Below are 25029 nucleotides of genomic sequence, written 5' to 3'. Positions count from 1 at the left end.
GAAGATTAAATGTTTAGTAGATCTTCATGATAATAATCACATGGTTTATTTATGTTTTGATTTCACATTTTAATGTTATATCAGTCTTATATACATACACATTTATCTCAGAGAAGCTTTATGGTATTTAAAAGCAAGGCTGCATGGATTCTGTCCATAAAACTGAGAATATAACAAAGCATAGTGTCTTATGGAAATCAGTAAATTATAGTTGAAAACCAGCATTTATTACCTACTATGTATAAGACCTTTGTGCCAAAATCTTAATAAATATAAATAATCTCTCCATGGTAAAAGCAACATTGAAAAAATAAATAAATAAAAATAAAAACAACATTGAAAAGAGAACATTAAATTCTAGCTAATTAATATTATGGAAACTTGATAATGTAATGGAGGTAGGACTTAGTTTTTTATTTGAATAAAAATAAAGTTGTGCTAAGTCTTACTTTTTTCTCAGTAAAAATTAAGACAAAACATTCTTATATTACAATATGTTGCAACTGAATAAAACAAAATAAAATTTTAGATATGAAAAGACTGTTTTGCAATATCAAACACCTCTGCTTTCCCTTTTTAGAAGACTCACTCCTGAAAAGTTACAGTGCCAAAATCAAAGAGATAGTACTGGTGTATTGGGCATCTGTCCATTGTTTTATTTTGTGTACATATTCCTTTACTGCCAACATCACCCTTCTCTTGGAATAAAATTTGAAGGTGGACGTTTGCAGCTGATTGTTCTCAACTTTAGGATGACTGTAATTAACCAGTCCCCTAGCAGCTGTGATACGTCTGCAGGTGGGAAAGGAGTTCCATAATGGACAAGATGTGACATATTTTTGTGATGTTTTTGGAAAAAATAATTTCTCTCTCTTTCTCTTCTAGGAGACAACCCTGAGACATTCTCAAGGTCAATTGATTCCCTGACTCCATTGCAGAGCTCCTGAACCAGAATCTTCATAGGAGCGTCCTGGGTTTCCAGAAAGTTCTTATGAGCCGAAAAGATCTAAAAATTTCAGCCTACGATATCCTTGCTGCTTTCAAATGTGGCCCATTAGAGCAGAAATATCAGTAACATCTGAGAGACTGTTAGAAAGGGAGACTTCGGGTGGGCCACTGTGGCTCAGCAGGCAGCGTGCTCGCCTGCTATGCCGGAGACCCGGGTTCGATTCCTGGTGTCTGCCCAGGCAAAAAAAAAAAAAAAAAAAGGGGAGACTTCCAGATCCCTACCCTGGTTTAATGAATCTGATTCTGAACTTTTAAATAAATCTTTCAAGATGATCCACATATACAATAAAGTAGAGAAGGACTTTACCAAGACCAGTGGATTTCAAAACATGAGCTCAGGATTAGCACCATTATCACTTGGGAATTTATTACAAATGCAAATTATTATATACTACTATAGACCTATTGAATTAGAAATCCTGGGAGGGGAGGTCTAGCAAAGTGTGATTTAGAAAGCCCTCCAGTAGCTACAAACTCAGGAGAGAATCACTTGCCTAGACTGAATGATGGACAGAAGCTGAAGCAGCCATTTGCCAGCAAAAGTTGAATACCTGGCATTGTCATCGTGACATCTAGGGAAGGATGCTGAGTATCGCAGAACAGAAAGACTGAGAGAGTCTGCCTCTTGTCCACATCACTGAGCTGCTCAATCTAGGCTCATCTCACCTCCAAATTCCCCAGACCAGTGAAACAGTTTGTGCATTTTGTTTACTGCCACTTGAAACAAAGAATCTCAATGTACGGAGTTAATTCTAGGCAAACTGAATATTAAAAGTTGAAAAGTAGAAGATGATTAAGATGCTAGTGAAAAAGTATGAGGTTTTATATCATATTATAAATATAGAATTAAATATAGTTTTACATAAGTCGTCCCAACATACTTTACTCAAGACCAATAACAGAGTGTAGTGCATTGTTTTAGAGAAGTCAAGATGACTGTAAAATGGCAAAAGGAGGAGAGACTCCAGCTTCACACTACTTAAGTCAGAGAAGGTTTTTCCTTCTCTCTCTCTCTTTTTTTTTTTTTTTTGTCATTAGCAAAGCACTATGACAGTGCCTGGGGAGAGGCAGGGGGCTTCATTGACGATATTTGTGTTATCTTCACACTTATCATGGTTGGAAATAGAGGATATAATGGGATCATTATAAGGGGAGTTATCTTTCTTTAGTGGTGTAAAAGAAATTTAACAATATTAAAGATATTTGTGTATTTGGAAAGTTTTATAAATAAAAATAGGATAATTATTTTTTTTAAAAAAAAGGCTCTAATATTCTAATTTACCACTTTCCTTGAGCAAGGTGTGTGGAATTATTTTTATCTCTTAATTTGTGGCATTCCATTGGTGTTTTTATCTTATAACAAAACATTATATTAAAATGCTCAAATAAAATTTAAAGTTTATGTCTATAACTATGTATGCCCTGAAACATAAGTAATAAGCTGCATAATCTGTAAATAACTTAAAGAGTAACTTGATATCTAAATAATTTATAAATAAAACATGATCTTAATTATTAAAAATGACTCAGATAATTATAAGATAATAATAATTAATCTCTTGCCTGAATGTTAAGGACTGGAGGGTGTGAGACTTGACCCTATTTGCAAGCTGATGAGTTAGCCTGCTACAATTTCAAGGATGCTAGCAGAAGACACAAGACTCCTGGGTCAGAAACAAGAGATGGATTACTTACAGCACAGCAAGCAGCAAGAGCATCAGCATTTTTGCATCAGTTCTCTTTGCCCCCAAGTCTCACAGGTCCCAGACAGGTGACTGCAGATGCAGTAGCATGTATGGCAGAAGAGGAACACTGAGTTTAGGAAATCTGGGTATATTGTAATAGGTAGTATGTACCCTGCCTTCTTCTCTGTAGAAAGAGATAGTCTTCCTTTATTGGACAGAAAGCAGGCCTGCTCTGTTCTCCGGAGGAAGGTGCAATTTCTTTCTTCCAAGTCTATTTGCTATGCCAACGTCCTTTGAAAAATATATCTGAATCAAAGGGCAGCCAGGGCACTTGGAAACAAATAGGAAAGCAAGAAGATAATTTTTTTAATATGTATCAGAAGAAGAAGCAAATAATAACCCACAAAGTCTTTCCCGGCACCATATTGGGAAGACTGATAAATACCTTTCACCAGGACCAAAAAGCCACAATCTGCTAAATGTTGATAAAAAATAGATTATCCAGTTGTCGATGAGTAATCCAACTGGCTGGGGTTACAGCATATATGTGCTTACATACACATCTATTAAATAAATAAATACATAATACTTGTTTTATAGATATCAATATATAGATGCATAGAATATATATTTTTAAAACTTTTGGAGAAAGAATTGGTGATGGATGCAAAGTACATATAAATCACTGCCAAGTCTGTTGCCTAATATTCTTTGATGAGAGGAAGCACTCCAAATGATTGGTGGTAATTATGATCTGTCTTGTCTAATGTGGGTGTGTGGACAGTATATCTGGTTGAGTAGTAACCTTGTGAATAATCATTTTTGATTATCATATTTGTTGAAAGTTAGAATTTTCAATTAATTTACCCTAAGTATTTTCCATAAAAACCTTAATACTTCTAGGAAAAGTGTCTGTTTTGTTAATTCAGATTTTACTGAATCATTTGGAGTCTAACGTTATTAGAAAAAATGTTTTCATGTAGAAAAGGTAAGAATGGTTTCACAGTGAAAAAGAAGTAGGAGATGTACAATTACAAAGAAGATGAGAAAACAGAAGAATAGAAATCTAAATGTGGAATGGCGATTGAAAGAAGTATATAGAAAGGGCAAGAATTCAGAAAATACTTTGAAATAGTGGTCTTAGTTTTCTTTTGCAGTTTGTTTACTTTCATCTTAAAGCTTTCTCATTAGCATTTACTCCTATTATTCTGACCGATGTTTAGACATTTATAAAAAGTTTAGGCTGGGAGGAGTTGAGAGAACATTTCAGTTTTTCATATCCATCTAATTTAATGTACATTCATTTTCACCTGCAAGACAGTGGTGTATTTTAGACAGATTTCACAAAATCACTTCTTAAATTGAAAAGCGTTATTATTAGTACTGATGCAAGACTAGCTCAAAGCAAACTTTCTAGGAAAGGGTTATCACATCTGGAACAACAGGAAAACAGAGATGTAAAAATTGGAGATCAGTCAAGGGCTATTTTGTGTTATAAAGGTTAAGCTAGAAATCCAGGAGTATTTTAATGCCAGCGATGCATACTGTGCAGACGCAGAAAGCACGCTGGATACAGCAATATAAAGTCCAGACCCAATCCAGATGTCAAATCCCTGTTAGGGGACGCAGCTGGGTGCAGGACCATGCCGACAGAGGAGAAGGAAAGAATTAATGTCAGAAATCTGAAGAAGCCATCAAGAGGGTGAGATCTCATGGATTAAGGCTGTGAACTCACATGAAGACGGAGCACAGAGCAGAGTAAAAGCATTCTATTCTGGGAAATTTTGATGTTCATGTACCGAAAGAAAAAGCAGGCTGACAGCTTTGGATACAACAGGAATGGCAAAAGGAGAAACAGAAGGACATCTTGCAAGGGGAAGGCAGAGATGGTAACTTTCCCTGGACATTGCAGCCCAGGGTGGTAATGCGTTTTGCAGATGACCCCCCAAGCGGATGTTGGGAAGGTCTTTTTGTTGTTTTTTGTTTTTCACATAGGCAGGCACTGGGAAATGAACCTGGGTCTCCAGCATGGCAGACAGAGAACTCTGCCACTGAGCCACAGTCGCACTGCCCGGGAAGTCAGCTTTTATGTCACCGAATAGCAGAATGTAGAGCTCTTAAAAGAGACAAGAGACTTTCAAGCTGTGCAAATTCATATAAAAAAGTAAGAAACAAAAATATAAATAGAAATAAAAAATAAGAAATGAAAATCTTGTGGTTTGAACTTGAATCATTGATCAAGGTTTAAAATACATGACTTCATCTTTATAGAAGACGGTACTTCTCCTCGGCAAGATCTTAATGTAGTGACTGGCTATGGAATGTGTGAAGATTAACATAGCAATCATCTACATATTGCTAAAAAGAAATGAACTTTTCTACACTTTGGCAAGCCATTTGGTAATTTATAGTTATTTAAATTATCCAAATACACATTATGGAAGAACTTCTTAAAATAATGAAGTCATTATACAGGTTGACCCAAGCTATTGGCTCAATATTTTCTAGTCTCTAGATCATTCCCAACCTCATAATGAGGCTTGAAATGCAAATTGGAGTCCCTGTTTAGTTGTCTCCAAGACACTTCAGCCCCCTTTATTCAATTCTCACTTTCAGCGCCCTGAGGGCAAAGAGGCAACTGGCCCTTAGGTTGCCTTTAGGGTTTCCTTAAAGCATGAGGCGCTAAGTGGTCCTGACCTTTGCTTTTTCTTCCACTATTTGGTGATTTTTTTTTTAAGTCCTTCCTCTAATAAATACTCAGCAAATACAAGAGTATGGGCAATCTTCCAATCAAACTAAAAGTGTCCTGGAGTAGAACCTGTATGACAAAGACTAATTAGTGCTTCCTTGACTTTCACTCTCATAAAGCTCAAGGTGCTTTAAAAATAACCCACAGACCACCTGGAAGAGGGTGTGGTCCTAACTGGACAGCAGGCATATCAGGCACCCAGCACAGTATGTGCCAAATTATGGGCACACAATACATGTTTGAAAGAGATCTCACCTTATGTCAAGGTGAGTGGAAATGGCTTTAAATAGCAAACTGAGATTTGTATTTTAAAGTTACAGAGTAATAAGGAAGCACTTAAAATTTAACATGGAAATAGAAAACAGACATTTAACTAACTACATATTCACTATTGACATAATCGAACATTATCATCTGTGCTATTGAAGGGATATAGTGGCCAAGATAATCCAGCAATTTTGTACAGAGGACTTTGGAGTTCATCATATGATTATTAAGCTTATTCCCCATTTTTGAAAGCAACCAATATGAAATATGGTTATTTCATACTGAAATTATTTTATTAATTACTTAAAAAATGCTAGCAAAATTTTCAATGTACTAACAGACATTGTAGGTGACAAGATAACATCATTCTGGGAATAGATGAAAGTATGTGAGTATTCTGATGAGGCTCATCAAAAGATGACCTCATTTCAGTATTAAGACACATCAACTCCTTTTAAATCTTGTCTTATTGCACTAAAAAAAAAGTGAAGTTAATATAAAATAGGGAATACCCATTATGGTAATGTTGGGGGATGCTGGTAATTTCCAAATGCTGGCAACATTTGTATGGATTTTGGAATGTAATTTGAACTTCCTTTAGAATGCAAATGTGCCTGATACGCTGACACAACATGGAAATAATATGTACACTAATAATTTCATTCCAATCAGTTTAACTCAACCCTTGCTGATTGACTCCTATGGCTAAAGTGGACCCAAATGCAAGAGTACCAAGACGGAGAGAACTAATTCCCTGACTTCAGACAATTCTGGCTCAGCAGAGCCAAGAGAGAAACACCAGCTCCAATGCAACAGGCCCTGTTGTTATAATGGGGCCACTCATGCAGAGCTGCAGAGTAGGGCTTGCGATTGGGAATGGGCACGTTGAAGCCTCAATGAGGAGGGAAGCCAAACCATGAAGGAATGGCAACTTCTCAGGTAGGCCCTTCAGGAAAGCCGGTTCAGAGAGAGAACCAACTCCTCAGGGCTTGAAAGCTATTCTGATATTCTGAGGTCTTTGGGCTTTTGAGGATCAGCAATGTGTTCAACACTGTACAAACACTGTCTGTCTTAGTTTTTGCCATAAAAACTGCCATAACAAACCACCACAAACTAGGTGGCTTAAAATAAAATAAACTTCTGTTCCCACAGTTCTGGAAGCCAGAACACTGAAAACAAGGTGTCATCAGGGCCACACTCTCTCAAAAATCCATAGGGGAGAATCCTTTCTGTCTCTTTACCTTCTGGTGTTTTCCAGCACTCTTTAGCATTTCTTGACTTGTCGAAGCATCACTCCAATCTCTGGCTCTGTCTTCACCTTGGCTTTCTCTTCTTCTCCTTCTCATAGAAACCCCATCATATTGGATTATGGCCCTCCCTAATCCTGTATGAATGCACCATAACTTGAATACATCAACATATCTTTTTCAGGGGGAACAATGATACCGTCTTAATGAATTATCAAATGAGTAATTTCTACATTAGGAAGTTAAGGAAACAGACCCAAAGAGTATAATGTATTTGGGTAATATAACACTGCGATGAAAAATTATTGGTAAAACTGGACACTTTTCAGACTCTAAAACTCTACTTATGTCTGTAAATGCACTGCATTCCACCAGACTCCTGCCCCTTTATTAGGAATTGTAAATGTAGATGCCAAGGGCAGAGACTTGGTGTGCTTCGGTGTGCTGGAGATTCCTACCTTTCCTATGAAGTTGAACCAAGTAGTTTGACTTAAAACAATTCTAAGTAGTTCTGGTGAAAATGGTGATCTAAGCATGCATTTAATTTCTTTCCTATGATAGCCTTTTGGAAATAAATGTGTAGAAGAAATAAATCGAGTGAATGAAGACAGCATTCTTCTTACTATGGTTGGCAAAACCATAGTAAGAGGTTGATTTCAAAATATTCTGGAAGACACACAAAAATGGAAAAAAATTTGGCCCAGGAAAAACCCAAATAAGATATGGCAATATGGTATTGTGAAAGGACTCTCTCTTCAGTATTGAACTGATCTCTGAAAGCAGAAATGTTAGGTATAGCCAAAGACTAGAATAAAGTAAGTCTAAAAGCCATGATTAACCCAATGCAAATAGTCAGAATCTTTTTCTATGAATAGTATAATTAAACCCTTAGGATAATGGAAGCTAAAAATAAATTGTTCCCAAAATAAAATTGCCTTTATTCTTTTAGCATAGGAATCCCATTGCCTGAGGTTAGACTCCACTTTTATTCATCCTGAAGTGAAATCTGCAAGATAATACCCATGTTGCCCCCCACAACCTCCCATGCAGAGTTCCTACTGAGGAAGGCCTGCAGCATTAAAAGACTTACTTAGGAAATAGAAAAGGAAACACACTATGCATCCAGAACTTGTTTATTAAATATGCACAGATAATGATCACAGAGAATGTAAGACTCCTACTGCATAAAAGACAAAAAACCAAGATGACCAAACAAACAGATAATCTAACACTGGAAGAAACACAAGTAATTCAAAAAACAAAATGGGCAATTTTTAAAAGGAGACAGCTTAATATACTCAGTTTAGAAGATAATATAGCCATAAAAGCAGAATTTGTATTATGAAATAAATGATCCTGGAATTTAAAAATAGAGATATTATGAAATAAAAATTTGATTAACATCCCAAAACACAAGAGTGACTTATATGAAATTATAGACCTCTTCATGAATATGATGCAAAGAATTTGGACAGAAAGTAGAGCACTGATACAAGACAAGAGGCACAATTCAGAAGTTTCAATATTCAACCAAATGAGTCCCAGACAGTATAGAGAAAATGAAGACGAGGAATACAGAGAACGAAAGTTCCCAGATATGAAAACAGAAGAAATCTGTTTAAGGAGCCTACTGAAGTCTCAACACAACGTATTTTTGAAGGGCTCACTCCTAGGCATAGAGATTTAGCCTTGTGAACATTTGCATTACCAAAATAAAGGTTCCAAAGTTTCTGAGAGTAAAAGCATTTCATTCATTTCAAAATGAAACATTTTGACAGCAGATTTCTCAACAACAGCAATTGATGCTAAAAGACTTTGGAGCAACATCTTCAAAGTTCTTTTGAACCTATCCTATGAATGTGAAGGGAAAACAAAGACAATTTCAGACCTGAAAAGATTCACACATTTTTATCTTCCATGGGTCCTTTCAACAATATAGTAAAGCAAGTGAGACAATGAGAATATAAAGCATATGATTTAAAGTTAAACATGTACTATATAAACCAAAAGAACTAATATAATTGTCAGGTTTGGGCAGGAGTAGTAGGGCAGCATGAGAAAGTAATATAAATAAGTTCAATTTTCTTATTTCAACACTCAACATCTAAATGTAATAAATCATGAATTAGAGATACAGGTATATTGCTTGAAATAAGTTGGGAATCTATTTCATAAGAAAACCAATAAATGACTATGTGACTATGAGAAGATCCAGGTTTTCAGTTCCACGATTTCTCACTAAATAGGTTTTTACTTTAATATGTCTCTATTTCTTCATTTGTAAAATGAAGTCTTTGAACTAAATTCATCTGCAAGGCAGCAAGATTCAAGCAAAATAGTTTAGGAGTTGAAAACAAATACACTTCCATTTATATGGTTCTTCTACAACTTCCAGATCTCAAGACTCCTCATCTGCAAATGGGGATTTTTTTTCAAGAATGAGGGTGGTTACTCTGGTTACAGACGTAGGCTGTGATACCTAAGTACATTGCCTGTGTCCAGTAGCCTTCGGTAAGCTTAGCATCAAGCTGTATTCCAGTCTTACACACGTGCATGTCATGCATTTTTGTGTACGCATTTCAACTTTAGTTTTATTACTTCAAACCACCAAGAAAATGAAGACCTCAGACCTACGATGGCAAGGAACCAAATTCTGCCAAATGTTCTTAGAAGACACTTGTGTTAATAAGCTGCCGGAATGCGATATACCAGAAGTAAAATAGCTTTTAAAAAGGGGAATTTAGTGACTCCACCATACAGTGTACAAAAAAGGGGGGGGGTTAATGAGTTCCATGTTAACAGTTCTAGGGAATTGAAAGTGTCCAAATTAAGGTTCCAACAAGAGGCTACCTTCACCCGAGAAAGGCCAAAGGGTCAGGAACACCTCTGTCAGTTGGGTATTCATGTAGCTGGCATCTGCTAGTCCCTTGCTCTTGGGCTCCATTGCTCTTAGCTTCTGTTCCTATGTGAGTTCCTCAGTGTGCTTCTCCAGGACTGGCTTTCATCTCTTGACTTGCCCTTGCTCCCTCCAGGTTCTGGCTTGCTTAAAATCTCATGGCCACATCTGCTGGGCTCCAAGCATCTCCAAACATCCACGTCTCTGCTCTCTGCCTGTTTCTATTGGCTTTCTCCCTGTCATTTCTGAGGTTTCTCCAAAATGTTTCCTCTTCTAAAGGATTCCAATTAGATAATCAAGACCCACCTGGAAAGGGTGGAGTCACATCTCCATCTAACCAAAAGGATGCACCCACTATTGGTTGTGTCACATTTCCATGGACCTAATCTAATGAAAAATGTCTAGCTTATAATATTTAATTCTGATGAAAAGAAATGGCTGCCTCCACAAGGCTGAATCAAGATTAAAACATGGCTTTTCTGGGGATACATAATAGTTTCAAACTATTACAACACCTAGGCTGGAAGAAGCACCTAACCTGGAAGAAGTACCTATAAAAAAGTTTCTATAAAGGAAAGTAGTGAGCCAGCACTTTGAATGCAGACATGCAAGTCGCTGGACAGCATACCAACCCTGTCCAGAACCATGACCCACGGAAACTGTGAGATCTCACAGGTGTGTTGGTTTGAGCTACTAAGCTTGTAGAAATCTCTTACACAGCAAAAGAAAATGTTAAAAGAGACAGGAATGTCAACTCTCAAGCTGCATGACTTGCCCACAGTGAACCAACACAAAGTAAAAACTATATATCTCACTCATTTTTTACAACTATGTCCAAGGTTCAGTGGTAGTACAATATATAAAAGCCTAAATCTATTTCATTAATCTTTATTTCATTAATGAAATAAGAAAGAAAATATATGATTAATATTACAAGCTTGTTCCAGACAAGGTAAAAAAATATCACAAAGCTTTTTGGTGGAATCCAGTCTAAAGAAAACTTGGGCATGTTTTAGTCTATAGAAATTCAATGGTGCCTTTTAACAAAAAGTTATTTGTAACTGCTCCCAGAGATAAAAAACTGTCTGTGACAATTAAACCTTTTCAAGGAAAGGTTTAGAGTTTCCTTTAGCTAATAAAAGACAGAAGTGCTTAGACCAGCATGAATGCAGGGCGAGCCACAGGATGCGATCTCTGGAAAGTGATGACAAGGCACAGAGCTCTCCGAAACTGTAAGTCTGGCATCAGGATAATGGAGGAGTGGGTAGTTTGCAGACAGGCACACTCCCTCCTGTGGGTTATGCATCTTCCTCACTCTACGAAATCACATAGACACTACTGATGAGTCCTTCTAAAGCAGCAGGAGTGTCTTTAAGGGCCAGTTACAATAAGAATCCCTAGAAACACGATTTGCAGCTGAAGAATAAGTCTTGGACATTTAGCTGCTGCACTGGTTTTTGGTGTTCAATTACTAATTCTTCACACATGCATGTTTCTATGTAAAGCACTGAGCAGGGGTTTGGTGGCTGGAGTTTTCCTTGTATGAAGGAAAAGGCTTCAGTGCATTACTTGTCAACAATGAAAAAGAACGCATACATGTATATACACACACATGCAAACATGCATCACTGATTGAATACAGGTGCCTTACGGAACACAATAGATAAAAATCCAAAATAGCTTGCCATGCTTCATAAGGGAAGTGCTTGACCTGATTTATTTATCAAAGCAACAATCTCCTTTCTTGGGATATTAGTCAGCTCTGCCTGCTTGGAATGAGAAGTAGGCCTTGCAACGACCTGTCCCTGTTCAGGGCTGTCTTCCAATAAGTCTATCACTTGTCAAGTGCTCTTCAAAAGTAGGTCTGAGAGGGGTAAGCACCGCAAGGCTAGACAAGAGAATCCCAGCCACTTTTGAATTTGATATTTGCTTCAATTTGTGTAGAAGATATTCATCAGAATAGAAAGAAGAAAACTAATCACTGATATTTCAGTTTTTGTGAAAAGAAAAATGTTGGAGCGCCTCCCTCTCCTTTGTGAGGCAGAGTCAAAGCTCAGAGTCGAATGAAACAGGGAGAGCATTAGTCCAACTCCAGTTTTTTTGTTTTTTTTTTAAACATGGGCAGGCACCGGCAACCGAACCTGGGTCCTCTGGCACGGCAGGCAAGCATTCTTGCCTGCTGAGCCACTGTGGCCTGCCCCAACTCCAGTTTTTAAATTACTTTCCTACCTTCCAGTGTTAATTATCACCTAATTCACCTGCCCTTAGCCATTAATTTGCATAAGTTTACCAGCGAAAATAGAAAGGAACTAACAATAAGGAAAAATGGCAATTATATTACCATTTGAGTTTTCTGTATGTCTTCTTCAGAAGAGAATCAAATATGAAACTGACTAAACGCAGAAAAGTTTACAGAAATTTCCACCCAGAGTCTCCTTTACTGAGTGCAGACATAACACAATGGGGGACAGAAAATAGTACAGATTAATACAATTCTCTATAAGAGGAAGCTTTAAATAATATCTCAGGGATAAAAATGTTTTTTTCTTAATGGTCTCATTCTAAAGAAAAAAAAAGACAAACCCTTCATAAATTGGAAGTATAAAATATCATAAGAAAAATTGGCTTTAGGAAAAATCAAACATTTTAAATTTAGCTCCATGATGTAAAATGTTGCAATTCCAACATTTTGAGCAAACCCAATTATGATCTTTTGGGGAGACTAACAGGACTCAATGATTTAAATTATTACAAGCAACACTGTAGGAGAGAAGTCTACTGGTTGGGTGCTCTAGCTGAAGTTATAACTTCTGTCACGGGTAAACCCATGGCTTAACTGCAATGTAAAAAAATAATAACAATAATCCTTCAGATTTACAGATTTTACCAAACATTCAGCACTTAACTGCATATTATCTTATTTTACTCTTAAATACTTTGTATCATTTTTGTGGAGGATTGAACTGTGTACTCTTTAAAAGACATTTCCAAGTCTTAATTTCTGTTCCTGGGTATGTGAACCCATCTGTAAGTAATATCTCTAAATATGTTAAGGTGGGTCAAGTTGTGGACTCATTTGCAAACAGGGTCTTACAAGATCCTATTTAGTTGAGGCCATACTGAATCAGGAAGAAGGACAGAAGACCAAGGAGACAGACTTCCATGTAATAGAGTCTGAAGTGAAGCCAAGGAACCTCAAGGATTGTGGCAAGCCAACATGAGAACTCTACAGATACCAGGAGAAAGCATGGCCTGTCAAGACCTTGTTTTTGGACTTCTAACCTCCAAAACTGTAACAGTAAATTCTCACTGTTTAAATCAACCAGTGTGTGGTATTTGTCGTAGCAGCTCTAGCGAACTAAGATAATCTTCTTAATTTTTAACCACGAAAATCTACTTAATGGTAGAGTGAATCTTCTCTTCCTCACCTCCCACAAGGACTCTAGCACCTGCAATTTGGAGTTACTCATTATTTTTATTTTCTAAATTAGTATAATCTTATATATATTTTCAATTCAGGAGGGCTTACATGGCATCGCCCAGATCACTGCCAAAAGATTATCAAGCAACTGTCTGCCAATATTAATGTAGATATAACGTTAGCTGAAATTTCTAAGAAATTACCTAAATCAGCCAACCACTCAAGAATTCATGTTCCATATTTCATGGTTAGGTATCTCCTGGCAGTGAATGAGGGACCTCCCAGCTGTGTGCAATTCTTCAGACCTTCTTCAATTAGATGCTAACTTGGTTTTACACTATTTACTTTTTTTCTTTTCATTTTTCCCCCATTTCCCTTCAGCATGTCACTCAGGCCTCAGTTTCACTGCACTATTTTCATATAATAGACCTATTTATGTCTAGGACAGATCATTGAAAATTTTCTGTTAAACCCAGTCATTATATATGTGATATAATGCAAAGAAATAATTTTTTTAAAAGTAAAGCATATTACATGTATTGTTTTTAAAGACTAACTCTCTAGAAGGCTCCATATGTAGCATTCAAACTTTCAGTCAAAAATACTTGAGCGCCCTTTCATGTCTCTGCTATATAAACTACCTCTGTGGGTGGACAAAAAAGAAAGTCTACATGTGGAAGTTTTCCATTTAAGGTGACAGACTTGTCCCATTTTTCTGGGATTTTTTTTCCCATTTTGCACTGAAAGCTCTGCATCTTGAGAGAGTCCTCTCAGTCTAGGCAACACAGGCATGCTGACCACCCAAATACCAGCTAGTATGTGAAAAGCACCAATAAGATAATAATATCATCATTTGCAGGCCTAATGGATAACAGATCTAAGGAAGATCCCTAATGTCTACCAACAGCATAGAAAGAGTGACAGCCAACCTTTCATGGCTCCTGGAGAATCACATACCACCCCCTAGGGAAACATCAATAAATCAAACAAGCAAAGGATGATGGCAGCAACAAAACACTAAACCTAAAACTTATCGAGACTCTAGGACTAATTATCACCTTCAGGGCATAGATAAATAAACATAACAGAGATGCAACCAGTAACATCCAGTTGAGGAGACTCTGTAAAAGAGGTCTGTTTCTTTAATAAATAAATTTCAAAACAACAGTAATAAAGGCACAAAGACATAAAGATTAATTTTCTTGCAAACTTCTACTAGGCTACAGCATCTTGAACAGGGCTTGTAGAACCCCATAGGTAACAATTGGTACTCAGAAGAGATTTGCCAGATGTTGAAAAAGCAGTTTATTTTTTCTGATACTTCCAACAAAGTGAACGTTTTGCCTTTGAAATTTAACAACCACCATTCATCTTATTCTGACATACTCTGCCTCTTTTAGACCCAATGGACAGTAAACCTCTTAGTGTCAGAAGTCTTCATAATTTTCTAAAACTGGTTTCTCTTTTGATGTCACATGCACAGCAGTTAAAGAATACCCATAAAAGGAACTGAATTAGGGTCATATCCACCACAATCACAGTTTTAGCCACACGCATGTACAGGGAGGAAGGTGTACTGAAACGGCTGCCTGAAAAGTCCTAACATAGCAGTGTGGTTAAAAGGCAAAATTGAATCTAGCTCAGGCGCCATAAGGTAGGCATGAAGACAGAATAATAGCCTTTGCCTGTACATTCCTCTGTTAGTTTAAAAAAGTAATAAAAAACAGAGGTACTCATTTAAATCCATGGTGTTTGTGTATACTTCATTGTAACATTCATTCATTTATTCATTTACTACAGGTTCTGTCCATGTTGGTCTTTTATTTTTTGTATGCTGTATGATGGGGTCACATTTTATTATTTTTCCATGTGAGTATCCTGTTATTGCAGCACCATTTGTGAATTTTTGCTTGTTTGTTTGGCTTGTTTGTTTGATTTTGGGAAAATGCTTGAAAAAGAAAACAATAACAATAACAAAATCCTTCTGCTCCTTTGAGACAAGATGGGAAAGGTCTTGTTTCCCATCCCCCTGACCTTATGATATGTAAATGCACCTTTCAATTGCCAGATAATCCCCCATCAGCTCTGTCTTATATGGTCTAAAGACATATCAAAGTTCCTGGAACTCCTATATGAATACCAAGGAAGATAGGCTCTGATTTCCTGCCACTTTGGGAGCTAACCTCCATGCCTGTTCCCGGATGTGTCATCTGGCTTTCCAGAAGGATAAGAATAGCTTTACTGTTCTTGACATTTGTATTAATTTGCAAGCTGCTGGCATGAAATATACCAGAACTGGAATGGCTTTTAAAAAGGGGAATTTAATGTTTTAAGTTTATAGTTTTAAGCTTATAAAAACATCTGAACTATGGCATCCAGTTAAGATACCTTAATTCAAGGAGGGGCAATGTGTGTGAGACACCTCTATCAGCTAGGAAGTCATGTGGCTAGTGTCTGCTTGTCCCTTGCTCCTGGGCTCCATTGCTTTCATCTTCTGTTCCTGTGAGGAGTCCTCACTTTGCTTTTCTTGGCTTCCCTTGGCTCTCTCCAGGTTCTGGCTTGCTTACCATCATATGATGACATCTGCTGGGCTCCAAGCATCTCCAAACATCCATGTCTTTGATCTCTGAAACAACTATTCTTAAAAGTGGCTGTATCTGCTCTCTCTGTCAACTCTGTCATTTCTTCCAAATGTTTCTCCTTTTTAAAGGACTTCATAAACTAATCAAGACCCACTTTTGATTGATGTAGACACGTCTTCATTTAATCAAAAGACCACAACCATAATTGGACATGTCATATCTCCACAGACATACTCTAATCAAAAGTTTTTGCCTTACAGTGTTAGATTAGGATTAAAAGAAATGGCTACTCCCTCAAGATTGGATCAGGATTAAAATGGCTTTTCTGGGGTACATAATACTTTCAAACCAGCACATATCTGAACAATTAGCATCATCATTAGTAAAACGAAGATATGATTTTTGGAATGTGAAAATATTTCTTAGAAAAGTGAAGTAAAACATTCTCTAACTTTACCTCATGCATGTTTTCATGTTCCAAGAGGGCAAGATTTTCCAAGAAGACTGGGAAATCCAGCAATGTTTCATTTCCCCACACACCTATTCAAAGTCATGCTCAAACAAATGAATATTAATGTGCGTACCTCTTACCCAAGTAGTTTAAGCGAAAGCTCCTTCAGATAGGGTCCATGGCTTTATATATTTTTTTAATGCTTGTCAAGTGCCCACTAGGGCCCAGCCCTGGAGTAGTTCAGCCGATGAAAAGATGAGGAAGGTTTGGCTCTTACCCTCTAGGACTTTTTAGTATTCTTTTTCAATTTTGTCTATATTACATGCCATATACATAGTAGGAATTAATTAAATATTTACTGAGCAAATTAATCAATAAATGGATCCCAGATTGCAGTTGGAGGAAATCCAAATCTAGCACAACTGTATTTAATTAAAGTTGTCTAGGAGAAAATGTCCATCTGTGTTATTGTTTTTGTTTTTGTTTTGTTTTTCACCTTTTCCATCTGTTTTTAATGTCTCAAATATGCTTGCACAATATATAAGTATTTGAACAATTGTTGAATGTATCCTTTTGCCCCATTATATCTTTCATCGTGTTAAATGATATAATAATAATTAAATATAATGCTATTGAATTAAGACCACATATCTACACAATACCAATAACTTTAATTAAAATCCATATTAAAATAGAAATGTACTAAAATTTGCAATAGCTGGATTTGCAAATAGCTGTAATGAAATGGTTATCAGGCAAAACAGAATGAAAGAGAGATTGATGACATTAAACAAAAAAAGTATATTTAAAGGAAAAGCATTATTTTAGACAAAGCAAGAAGTTAGATTTCTAAGGATAAAATTAAGTAATAACTGCATGAAATATGGAAGTACATATCAGTGCCAAACAATATATCCCTGGAATCTGAGAAGCAAAAAACTTATATGAAGAAAAAAATGACAAAACTCAGTATTCACAATATATTTTGACTTTTGTTTAAATTAGAAAAATTATTTAAAAAAATAAAAAGTTGATTCCTGACCCTTCACTTCTCCCACTAAAAAAAGAAATTCAGCAAAAGATGCTGCAACAATGGGATACTCAAGTGGAAAAAGAGTGAAATGCGACCCCTGCCATACAGCATACAAAAAAATAATAGCAATTTTAAAGTAGAGGTGAATATAGTTAACTTAATTGATTTTTATATTATACATATATATATATATATATATATATATATAGTATGTAAGTCTTTCTAAATCAATAATATATATTCTAACTTCCCAGATGTGATGCATCTGGGAAATATGATTTAGAGTGTGGGGCCAGGATCACCAAGGTCAGAGTCACGATCCCTGAAGGCAGAGCTAGGATTCCTGGAGGCAGGACCAGGATCCCAGACAGCAGAGACAAGAGTCAACTGGATCATTCTCAGGCGTCGGACTGAGCCTTGGTCAACGAACTGAGAGCATGTGCCATACTTGCTTTCAGAATTGCTATGGGCCAATGAGGACTGTGTGTCCTAAGCATTTCTGCTTCTTCTGCAGAAATGTCTATGGTGGTTATTCTCTGCCTCCCCAACGATTGTGCGCTGGGTGTGGAGGAGGAAAATATAAATGACCACTTAGGCTCATGTCCTTTATATGAAAGGAATGCACTTAACAGACCCAAGGATGAGAAGCCATCTTCAAACCTCACTGATCTATAAGATGAGGTCTTGGACCTTGAGCCTGAGTGTGCTGCAATAGTGGATGGGACTTTTGGGGGTACTTGGAGAATTCATCAAAATCATGCATTTAATACAAATAAACTAATAATAAAGCAATAATCCTCAATACAACCATATTATATTTTAACAAAGAAGATATAACAGCCACAGGCTGAATTGTCATCTCCTCATATTGCTGACACCAGCTGTCCTCATCTCGTCTTTGTCTTGATTTACATTCTTTTTCTGAATTTGCTTCCCTGGGAAGGATGTATGTTCATCTATATTGTGATAATGTGAAGATTCAGGCTTTCAACTCTCTGAAAGTGAGAGCATAACCTGATAAAAATATGGACCTTGTATATACTGAGCTAATAGTATTTTTATTTCAAATATCAATATAATTATTGCTTTGTTGTCTTCATTCTGATGACTTCATTATGTCTAAGTTGCTATGGTGATCATATGAACATGAATATAATTTCACCAATGAATACAGCAATTTGTTTGTACAATTACAGATAAAATAGAGTGTAACAAACTGTTCCCTCAGTCTTATCTAGTTTGCTATTAGATACTTTAGATTTTTTTAGTTTAAAAATTCCAGTGGAAAATATTAAACTTCCCCATGTTGGGAATTCCTGATATTCTCGCAAACAGTGGGAACAACCAAATCAATAGGCTGAACCTTCAGTTTTGGAGTATGCCCCTATGAAACTTATTTCTGCGAAGGAAAAAGTAAGCCTACTTATACTATGGCTAAGAAGAAGCTCTTTTGTTCCTCAGATGTGACCTCTCTCTCTAAATCAACTCAGCGGGGGACTCACTGCCATCTCCCGTACATGGGACATGACCCTCAGGAGTTTAAATCAGGCTGAGCCAAGACCTGGCATCATGGGATTGAGAAAGCCTTCTTGACTGAAAGGGAGAAGAAAGAAATGAGACAAAATTTCCGTGCCTGAGAGATTTCAAACAGAGTCAAAAGGTTATCCTGGAGGTTATTCTTATGCATTATATAGATATCCGTTTTTAGTTATGACATATTGGAGTGGCTTGAGGGAAGAATGAAACTGTTGAACTGTTTTCCAGTAGCCCTGATTCTTGAAGATGACTGCATAACTACATAAATTTTACAATGTAACTGTGTGATTGTTAAAACTTTGTGTTTGATGCTCCTTTTATCCAGAGAATGGGCAGATGAGTAAAAAAAAAATAAGGATGAAAAATAAATAATAGGGGAGAATAAAGTGTCAAAAATTGGGTAGATTGAAATACTAGTGGTCAATGAGAGGAGGAATAAGGGGTATGGATGTACAACTTTTTTTTTCTTTTTTCTTTTTATGTACAGCTTTTTCCTTTTTTCTTTTTATTTCTTTTTTCTGGAGTGACACAAAAGTTCTAAAAATGGTCATGGTGAATGAATACACAACTGTGATGATATTGTGAGCCACTGATTGTATAATTTGGATGGACTGTAATGGTGTGAAGATTTCTCAATAAAAAAGTATTTTAAAAAACTCGAATGGAGTCTGAATTATCATGCTAAAAATAATTTGATGTGCTTTATTCTTTTGGCTTATACTTGATGACCCTTTAAACTTTCCCTTTCTATAATTAAATCAATTCAATGTTAATTGCTTGCAACCATCATGATATTCATTACACTTTGATTGTTCCTCTAGAAATATTTAACTCTGCTATTTTCATTTTAAAGTGTAGTTTCATGAAGCCCCACTCAGACCAATGATTGAACTCACTAAGGGGACCAATATAAAGGTCTTCTATTTACTAGTTAATTCATAAAAAATCTGATTAATGCCACATAGAGTATTTAATAAATGCTGATGATCATCCTTTATCTTTTCTACCTTCTACTGTAAAAGTGAAAAATCTTCACTCACTGGGAGTTTAAGCTTGCTCAAATTTGGCTAAGTGCAATCCCTGCTGAGTGAAATAAACCTGTTAGAAATCACGGCTGATTAAACATCACAGCAGTAAGTGATTCAGTGGTAAAAAAAAAAAATAGATTTGCTTTCGGTGATTCTTTGCTTGTTTTCTGGCTTGGACTTCAATTTTGTTTCCTGGGAATAGAAGCCCAGGAAGTTTGTCCTTTAAAAAAAAAAAAGGACTTTGAAATAATAATCCAGATGACTTACACTGGGATTTGTTGAAGGACCACAGGCAATTCACTCCACTTCTCTGGAACTAGCTTTCTTCACTGACAAAAATAATGGCTTAGACCAGATGACATTTAAGTTCCTTTCTAGTTCCAAAATTCTATGGCTCCTAAATTCCCAGATTCACAAAATCCAGGAGCCAGGTTTAGATTTTAAGGATAAGGGTCTATTCCTAGTTTTGACATTTCCACTGGCTTTAGGCATTTCGCTAAACCTCTTTGACTTCATCTTTATACTTCAGCTATGATAATAAATTCTACTCTGCCTATTCTTGTAAGTAATGGTTTCATATGATGTGATACATTGGAAGATATTTTTTCTGAGACATTAAGGTATTAACAATTCTTGAGGAGAGGAGATGTAATAGAAAAAAGTTCAACTGCAAATATGGAAAAATAAAATATTGGACATTGAAGTAGCATATACTTAAACTTAGTCTAGACAGAAAGTACAGACTTAAGATTAGAATACCAGATAAAAGGAAGATTTATTTTCTTTTTGAAGGATATACAGAAAAATATGAAAATGCTTTTGCTTTTGCCTAGGTCCTTTGCTTTTGCCTGTAGATAGCTAGTTATCTGACAATATGTATAAATAAAACACATTTGAATAAAAACTGTGTCCTGTCATCCATTAATGGTGTTTATTATGTTATTCTGAATTATCATGGAGTCACAATCTAATAGAAACCAGGTCTACAAGAGACCACAAGATATGGCAGTTAATGAATGCATGGAATTTGTTCACAATCCAATAAGGAAGTATCAATGCAATGATTATAACAAGAAGATTTTTTAAAGTGAAGTTGAGAATATAAATTTATGTCTACAGGACAAGTAAGAGTATTTCTTATAAGTATTTGGTTGAACATACAAAATTGCTGGTATTCAAACATTTTTAACATAAAAAAAAGCAATTTTTATCTTTTAACATTCCTGGTACAAATGACTCTTCAGAAGCTTTTGGCTGAAACACACACATATGCATACACATATGCACACATGTACACATAAAAAATACAAACCACTCAACTGTAAATACTTAAATGCTTAAAAGCAGTAGTTTATTTTTTGTATGCTATATAGTGGGGTCACATTTCTTTCTTTTTCCATGTGAGTATCCCATTATTGCAGCACCATTTGTTAAACTTTTTTGTGTTTGTTGTTTTTTGTTGGTTTCTTTGTTGGTTTGGGAAGTGCATGGGCTGGCAATTGAACGCAGGTCTCCTACATGGCAAGCAAGAATTCTACCTCTGAACTACCCTTGCACCCTGCAAAAGCAATATATTTAATTCAATCATATGGACTAGGTAAAAATACAGACCAATCTTGCATGCAACAAGGAAGAAACTTAAATTCTTTCATATTTCTAAATAAAAGACCATACTGAAGACTTTTGCATAACTTAAGATAAAACAAAAAAAAAAGTTCTATTAATCTTAATTCTCCTTAGCACTTCTTAAATATTTTGAATGATCCCTCAAGGAGAAATACAAAACAAATTGTTAATGCTGTTGTTTCTAAATATATTCAATAAAAAGCAAAGACTGTGGGACTCAGGAGTAGATGAAGCTAATGATTTATTTTTTGTGAAATCTAGGGTAAGCATCTGTTCTACTTTGCTAGCTGCCAGAATGCAACACACCAGAGATGGATTGGCTTTTAATAAAAAGGGATTTATTTTGTTAGTTCTTCAGAGGAAAGGCAGCTAACTTTCCACTGAGGTTCTTTCTTACGTGGAAGGCACAAGATGGTCTCTGCTGGTCTTCTCTCCAGGCCCCTGGGTTCCAACAACTTTTCCCGGGGTGACTTCTTTCTGCATCTCCAAAGGCCTGGGCTGAGCTGCTAGTGCTGAGATGAGGAATGCCGAGCTGCTTAGGCTGTGCTACGTTGCGTTCTCTCATTTAAGCACCAGCCAATTAAGTCAAACGTCACTCATTGCAGCAGACACGCCTCCTAGCCGACTGCAGATGTAATTGGCAACAGATGAGGTTCACGTACCATTGGCTTATGTCCACAGCAACAAGACTAGGCATGCTCACCTGGCCAAGTTGACAACAGAATCTAACTAACACAGCATCTCATGCAAAAGCCCAATTGCAGAGGCCCTGAGGTGGACCAGTTGGCTGTGTTAAAGGAGCATTGAAAAGTCATGGGACTGGAGAAGCCCAACCATGAGCTATAAGTTCTCTGAACTTGCTTTTGCCAGGATCTCCTGAACATTCTCAGATGGTCTCCAGGTGAAGAGAGGTGATATGACTATTTTTGTAAACAATGTCAAAATCCAGAAACAATAAGTAAGGATGGCTTAGCTTTTCCAGTCTTTTTCAAGAATAAGAATATTTTGTTGTTGTTCAGTCATTTATTGCTGGCAAGAGTAGAGATAAGAGAAGCCAAAAGAACATGCTCATCAAAAAAGCCTTACGACTGAATGTGGTCCTTTACTCAATATACATTTATTAAGTATTTACTAGGTGCGGAACTCTGAGCTGGTCATTAATGGGATCAAAGGTGAATAAGAATAAATCTCTGCCCTTAAGGAATTTATATTCTTGTAGGGAAAGGGTAGTAAATTAAGAAATAAATTTATCCATGCTTTACTTAAAAAACAATTGGCCTACCCTGAAGAATTTTGCACCCCGGGTATTTTTAGGACTCTAAGTTTATACGAGAGAGAAACTGTGTGACTACTTTGCAAACTTTCTTTTTTACATAAAATTGGCTCTGATCCAAATAATCACATGCCATGATTCTCCACAGAGGTGATTTTAAGGCTCATCTGTCCACATCAGTAAGGAGAAGCACTGTGGAGGGTTAATCAACCACTGTATAATCCTAGACTTGTATCAACTACTTTCTCAGCCATCCCTCAAGACAATGGAATGGATAACAGGGGAGTCAGTGTCTCCACTGTCAGCCATTATTAGGACTCAAACATGGTCTTTTTCTTGCTTCTGCAGACCCTGCCATTTGGCCACTTTCATTTTAAGATAGAAATAGGTAAGGACAGAGAGGAAAAAAATGCATAATATACATTTTATTTTTAATTTGTTTGGGAATTCCTAATTTCTACAAGACCCTGGACCAATCGGTAAATCTATCCTCATTTCTAATCTTCCAAAAACATATTAGAAATGAGGGAATGGACAAACATACATTTGTTTTTGCATCAATAACAATCAATATATGAATCATTGTCCTAATGGTTATCAGGTTTACATATATAGAGGCAAAAACTAGACAAGATAATTTGATTTATGTTTGCATAAGCGTTATTATGGATAATCTTTTTATTTTCTATGCTATTTTTATTCATTTTGACAACTGTTTCTGTCTACAGACATCCTGGTGCTTCTTAGGTTTTCATTCCAACCTATGTGATTTCAATTTTGCTGGAATGTAGGCAACAAATTTAAGACAATCTAGAGTATGACATAATTGAGTTTTGGGGCAGGTTAAAATAATAGATGTGTTTTAAATATTTAGAGCCAAAACATCCCTTTCTGAATGTATTTCCGACTTGCCTAGTTAGCAAAACAGTTTAGTCTATTAACTTGATGTAAAAAACTATTTTTGCCATCTCATGCAATTAAAAAGCATAAATGGTTTCTGGTCAACTATGAAATTTCCTTATCTTTAATTCATAACAAAGAATTAAATAAGTCAATTATTTCTCATATAAAGCATATCAATGTCTTATGCTGAATTTGTGTCTGTGAGTGTATGTATTCAACAAGCTAAATATCACATGCTTTCACGGTTGACTTGAGATGTTTCTTATTCCTTCCAGTAAGTGCCAATCTGTGATATTAAAAGGGCATATGGTATTATTTGGGGAGCTTTCGTACTGCTTCAGGCAGAATGAAAATCAGTAGAAGAAAAAAATTCCTTTTATAGCTGCTTGTTTATTCTTTGGTGCTAAAACAAGTTATATACTTGCTATATACTATCTATATTTATATCTATATATATAATAGTTCTGCAAGAAATGACAAAATTGCTACTGAATAAATGATAATTATGCCATTTTCAGAGCCTGATCATATAGACAATAAGAGTGGCTGGGGTGAAGTGAAGTGAAATAACACATTTGGAATAATATACTTAGTCTGAAAAGATGGAAATAGACAGTCACACAAAAGTTGATTTGGGGAAATGCGCAGTTATTAGGCTACCTCTAGCATAGCTGAGAATAAATGATCAATAGTATCATTTGTATCTAACCTATTATTTTTCTCCAAGGACAATTACCTTTGCCATGTACCTATGAGAAGTCAATTGCCACTCAATATCAATCACTTCTACTAGTCAACCCTCCACTGTCAATCACCTCTATTTAGGCAGAGATGACTCTTGCCACTTTCAAGCCAGCACAGAGAATACTTGCCCCAACATGGTTGACGTTTCTTGCCCTGTAATGCACTGCATTCCATTCCCTCAAGAAAGTGCTTTAAATGATTAAGTTGCTTTATCATCATGATTTCTTTCCCACTAGGTAATTTAGTTCTTTCCTCCAATCAACACAATTTATTCTCAGTTGAGTATCTTGTTTTTCAAGGCAATCCTCATCTGATTTCCTTAGTGTTTGGTATTCAAAGGAGCAGCAAACGGTAAAAAATAATAAATATTTGTTGAATAAATTAATATAAATATCTGTTAAATAAATTAATACAAGCGTTTGTTGAATAAGTGATATATCCATATTGGCCCAATATTACTCATAGAAATAAATATAGTAAATATTCATTAAATTTGAAGTCTGGTTACACAGATAGAAAAGAAAACTCCCACTTATGATCATAAGAAAAAAATATGATCACCAGAAAAAAATATGCAAAA

Source organism: Tamandua tetradactyla, chromosome 6 (assembly GCF_023851605.1).
Source record: "Tamandua tetradactyla isolate mTamTet1 chromosome 6, mTamTet1.pri, whole genome shotgun sequence".
NCBI lineage: Eukaryota > Metazoa > Chordata > Mammalia > Pilosa > Myrmecophagidae > Tamandua > Tamandua tetradactyla.
This window is presented reverse-complemented; position numbering follows the sequence as displayed.